The sequence below is a fragment of the Mus caroli genome, chromosome 1 (genome assembly GCF_900094665.2).
Source record: "Mus caroli chromosome 1, CAROLI_EIJ_v1.1, whole genome shotgun sequence".
Lineage (NCBI taxonomy): Eukaryota > Metazoa > Chordata > Mammalia > Rodentia > Muridae > Mus > Mus caroli.
The window spans coordinates 168,783,137-168,789,137 of NC_034570.1; the positions used below are offsets into that span (position 1 = coordinate 168,783,137).

The following is a 6,001-nucleotide window of genomic DNA, read 5'->3' on the forward strand; positions in this document are numbered from 1 at the left end:
GGCATGGCTTGGGGGGGTGGGGGACAGAGGCATCAGGCTTCTGTTCTCAACCAACCATGGGGGTGGGCTAGATACTAGATCTGGGGTCTTGTGCTCACTTTCCTCAGTGTCCTGATACCAGAGACCTTGGCTGAGGACGTAACCCCCAGAGACTTTTTACTTGATGCCAGGAGATGCTCGCTGTGGAGGTGCCAGACAGAAAGCTGGCCCTTGCTTCCTCCATTTTCCCTTATCTCTGCCTTCACACTGCCATTCAAAGGCTGAGAATACTGCCCAGGGTCTGTTTGGGATCAGTCAGACCCCCAACCCTTCTGACCTAGTAGCTACAGACGCCTATATGTGGAGCTGGTGGCATCCAAGACCCTGGAAACTGCCCTCAGGGACATAGGTCACTTCGTCTCATGGAAAGTGGGATGGGAGATAGCCTTTCTCCATTCCTACCCCAAACACATTGGTGACAGTTATAGACACCCCCCCAGTGGGTCCTGCAGTGCCTCTCCCCAAGTGTTAGGCAATATATGCCATGCACCATGCTGCCTACCTGTGTGTAGGGGGACTTGACCATCTCCAGAAATATGGGGTCAGAAGGTACATATGCCCAATACCTCATGCCTGAACTACTGATAAGTTCCTTGGAATTTGGGGTAGGCATGTGATAGTAAGTTATGTTGGGCAAAAAGAAGACCAAGGTCAGAGCGGGTGGCCCAGATACCATGGAGCAGGCGAATTTAAAAGACAGAGAGAAGAAAGTGGGTAGAGACAAGAGGCATGGGTACTAAGAATAATATAGATGCCATGAGAATTTTATCTAAAATGTCATTCTTCACTAGATACTAAAGAAAGGGTCCCTATAAGTTCTTTAGTGCAAGAACTTTTGTTTTTTGTTTTTCTTAATAAAATCAAATCAATTGCCCTGTGTACACTTCTGCACTCCTTTGAGTGAGGGCAGCAGAACAGAATGCCCTGCTGGCCTAGCCTTGCCTGGATGTCTACCATCTTCCATGCACAGCCGGGCTCTGCAATTGAGAGCTCTGAATCCTTTGCCCTGCATGTCAATGCCATCAGCCTAGTCAGGATCAAGAGATGAGGTGACATGCAGAAACGGGTCCCTCTCCCCCAGCAGCTGCTGCAGGAACCATCCTTGGGCCTTTACAATCTGCCATGGGGTTGCTTTTGCCTGTTTCCTGCCAGCTGTGACACACACACACACACACACACACACACACACACACACACACACACACACACCGAGCTCTGCAATGGACCAGCCCACATAAGGGCTGAGAGCAATGTCCATCATAAACCATTTGTCTTCCTTGGATCAAAGAATTCAATCTCCGGGGACTACCTAAGCTTGTGGTTTCCCATCCCCATCTGCCGTGATATAAGAGGTCCATCCATCTGTGCGGTGCACTGCAGATCACAGCACAAGGCTTCAGCGAGGACACTCCATTCCGGGCAAGCTCCGGCACTGTTGTGGCTACTGCCACACTGGCATCTGCACTTCCTAGCTGTGCATTTCTAATCTGTCTTATTTCATCCCTGTCTTGGAACAGGCTTTTCAGAAGACACACACCTCCTGTCCCAGCCCCTAGAAGGAGGTAAAAGTGACAAGCTTCCCAGTGTGTCAGGGCAGGCACTGTGACCTATTCCCTAGGCCAGGGGTCCTGAAATGTACTGATGTTAGTTACTGAAAATAACTAAATACCTTATGTACATCAGCCTTCATGGAAAATAACTGTGCTGGCCTTCCCAGTACTTGATTGACAGGCATTGTCATTACTGTCTACTCCGTGTCGGTCTTCAAAGCCCAGAGAACAGTGTAGCATTTGCTTAAAGGCCCGCTCACACTTTTCTGGTGGAGGGCTTCTGTTTTCTAATTTAATGTGTCGCTACCCAGCTACTTTATTCTTCCACCATCTTCAACTTTCTAGTCAAGGCTCCTTAATGTGTCGGTTTGGAGTGAAGCAGGGAAGCCACGGAATGGATGGGAAGAGAGAACAACAGTGTGGAGAATGACAGACAGCTCGGAGAGAGGTAGCAGGCTCCACACATGTCCTTGCTCAGGGCTAACTCCAGTCATAACTGCTGCCCTCTGAGGGACTCCTCTTAGAAGGCTATTGAAGGAAAATGGTGTGTCATAAAAATGCCAGGGAAGGTACTGGAGACGGGATTTAATATGGAGTGTCCTGAGCATCAGACCTCTGTGCGCAGCCACCGCAGCCACCATAGACCGAGAGCTCTGTGATAGATACCGCAGGGAAGACTTGCTCATTTCAGGTTAGGTGACCTTGTCTGCCTTATTTATGATTATTATTAAGAGAAATGCTGGCCGTCAGACGTGATCAACATAAATCACAAACAACTTCTTTAAAAGAAGCCATAAGGCTTCCTCAAAGGAATTTCCTACCTAGCCGGCCAGTCCTCAGTCATAGGAGACGTCTGGGATTTAGAACTGCAGGGTAGGCAGTTATGTTTCATCTGTGATTGTTTTGCGTTTGGAGAATTGTAATGATTTAGTTGCTTTCTGACTGAAAAAGAATTATAATTGTGTCGCTGGGAAATAACTGTGAACTCTCAGATTCCATGTGATGTATATGTAACAGCAGAGAGATCACACGTCTCTGGATGTCGCCACCATACAAGCCACTGCCTATAGTTCCATGCTGTTGAATGGACTTGGGCTTACCGCATGCTATAGTGGAAAGATTAAGCTTGGGGTCATGAGCTATTTGACTTTAATTAGCCTTTCTGAGCCTCAATTTTCTTATGTACAGGAGTTTGATAGATAATGGCCAGGGTCCTTCTGCTGGGCACATTATTATTATGAAACCAAAAGTAATCGTATGACATCCTTTCCATAGGAAAACCCCGTGTGAATAAACTTTATTGTAGGTTGTTGTATTAGTCAATTTTTTTATTACTATAAAAGGATGCCTGAGATGATCAACTTAGAAAGAAGTAAGGTGCTAGGTGGTGGTGGCACAGGTCTTTAACCCCAGCACTGGGGAGGCAGAGGCAGGTGGAGCACTGAGTTCAAACTTAGCCTGGTATATAGAGCTAGTTTCATGACAGCCAGGGCTACATGGAGAAACCCTGTCTCAAAAAAACAAACAAAGAGGAGGAGGAGGAGGAAGAGGAGGAGGAGGAGGAGGAGGAAGAGGAGGAGGAGGAGGAGATGGAGGAAGCAGAAGCAGGAGAAGGAGAAGGAAGAAGGCTTTAGCTCCTGGGCTCAGTCATGGTCAGTTGACCTTGTTGCTTTGGGGCCAGTAGTGAGGCAGCACACCCAGCAAGGCATGTGTAGTAGAGCAATGATGAAATGATGATTGGGAGTGGAAAGAGGGAATAAAGCTAGATTCTCATAGTTCCATTCAAAGTCATGGGCCCAGTGACCCAGACTTCCCACTATGTCCCACCACCCAAAGGTTCCACCACCTCCCACCAGTGTCACTCTGCAGACCACACCTTTAAAACATTGATAAAACATCCATAATCAAAACTGCAGCAATTGTTGGCCATTGATCAGGCATCCCCATACTTATGGTAGGAGGGGCAGCATCACAGAGTTTAAGACAACCATGAGAAGTGTGAAATATCCAGAGAGAGGACAATAAACAGAGACATACTGCCATGTGGCTGAGCCCATAATGCAGCCAGCACAAGGATGCTTTGTACCATAGACAAGGTCCTGCAAATCAAAGCAACTGCAGAAGGCTGTGGGGGAAAGGCCTGGCCCTGAAGGATGCTGCTGCTCATACAGGCTTTGGAGGCTGAGAAAATAAATCATGGGAGCCCAGGTTTGGAGCAGCATGGCCCATCTGGGGTTTATTCAAAGTGGGGTTCATTCATATTGGGGTTCATTCAGAGGGAATGTTCAGCGAGCACAGTGAGAGCCTAGAAAATGTAAAGCTGGGTGATGTTATCCCTTGGGCATGTGGGAAATATAACAAGAACACAAGATGCATTCTATATAGCATTGTAGGACTCTACTGAGAGCACATGATATAGCGGAGTCAGCAATGGAGTCATTACAGACTCTCAAGAGGACCTTCTGTGAGTAGATTTTCATTGATTCTCTACAGTTCCTAGCCAGCCCTCTGTGGTAGGCAACACAAAACTGTGCAGCCTAGAGCTCTGAGTTAGAGTGGTGATACCCTGGCTGGGTGGGGAGTAGTGTCTTCCCAGCCAGTAGGCATCTAAGTTGCTAACAGAATATAAATCATCACTGCACCAACCAAGCCCCCATGCTTAACCCTGCCACATCCCTCTGAATTACACTTCACTCTCTCAGGTCCTTTTTATCTCACTATCTGATCCCTTGCATTGTACTGTGGGTTACCCTTGCACCTTCTTGCCCTTGCTTGCCTTCTCTTTGTTTGATGGGGAAGTCTGAGAATTGACAGGGTCCTTGCTCTGAAGGTAGTTCATTCCCATTGCAGGGAGTTTGGCTAGCTGCTACCAGCATCTGGAAAACTTGGGCTAGAGGGAGAGGCTGCCTGAAGAGAAGCCACGTTGGTTCTAAGCTACACTCATGCCAGGGCCAGCCTAGCCATAGACTTCTGCAATACCTGCTTGGTATCCAGCACTGAGAAGGTGCAGGGTGCCACTAGGTATCACTGATTGATTCTTTGATTGGTAATTGGTGGCTGGCAGTATAGCCTGAAAATGTGGCTCCTGTTTCTTATCTAGAGCTTTAGCATATTTTGCCCTATTGGTGATAAGTGTTTTAAATATAGTTTTAAGTGTACTCTAGTCTGCTGGTTTTTGGTTGTCTGTTGGTTGGTTTTGTTCTTATTGTGTACCAAACACTATCCTTCCTTCTCTTACTGTTGAGTAAACATTGACATTTGATAGGCCAGCCCAATTGGCTGCCTGTTGTGAATTATACCCCATTTCTCAGCACTACACAGGTGTCTGTGACTAAGGACCCTCAATGAACTGGAAGTGCCCCAGACTGGCTCTGATGATGATCTGGTTCTCAGGGGTGTGGCCTGATTTTGTTGTAATGAGATCAAGAATCATAGTGGCTGTTTCTTGGAAACATGGGAAGGGAGCTGGAGGTTGCCATAGTGCTTCTAAGAGACTCAACCTAGATACAGAGAGAAAGGGACAGGGCGAGAGGACCTGGTCACAGAAGAGAGAAACCGTGGTGAATGAACCTACCCATAGAAGAGAAAGACCAGGGTGAAAATCTTCTTGAACATATGGTCAAGAGAAGATGAGAAAGCGACTTCCCTATGACACAGGAAGCTTTCTAGATTAGATCTCTAGAGGTGATAGAGCAGACAATGCCAGGGCCTTGAGGACAGAGTGAGAATCACAGAGGATATGAAGTGGGCCAGGCTATGTCAGGAGGGAACTGAGTGAGCCCTAGCAAAGCTCTGCCTCTCCATCTAGAGCAGTGGTCCTCAATCTTCCTAATGCTGGGATCCTTTAATACAGGTCCTCATGTTGTGGTGACCTCCAACCAAACAATCATTTTTGTTGCTATTTCATAACTGTAATTTTGCTAGTGTTATGAATTGTAATATAAATGTCTGTGTTTTCAGGTGGTCTTAGATGACCCCTGTGAAAATGTCCTTTGACCCTCAAAGAGGTCCCAGTCCACAGGTTGAGGCCCACTGATCTAGAGGATTGAAAAGTTTGGTCAGACCATTGTAACTGACTGTATAGTTGCTATCCTCAGTCATCCAGGAGGCCTTGGCTTGGGCTTCCTGGCCAGTCAGTCCAGCCTACTTGGAGAGTTCCAAGCCAGTGAGAGATCCTGTCTCAAAAAACACAGGGTGGGTGGTACCTGAAGAGTAACATCTGAGGTTGATTTCAGGCCTCCTTGTGCATGCACAAACATGTGCACAAACACATACGTGTGTACCCCCCACACACACACAAGCATGTCCATGCTTACATACACATATATGCAAACATACCAAAGAAAATAAGTACAAGAGATAAATTTCTTAAACCAATCCTGGCCCACTCATGACACAAACTTAGTTGGACA

At 47.0% G+C, this 6,001-nt stretch overlaps 1 protein-coding gene across 7 annotated transcripts in view; it reads left to right on the plus strand.

Annotated features, from left to right (window-relative positions):
- Positions 1 to 6,001, plus strand: part of Kif26b (kinesin family member 26B) — a 396,540-nt gene that overhangs the window by 381,218 nt on the left and 9,321 nt on the right. The window lies entirely within an intron of this gene.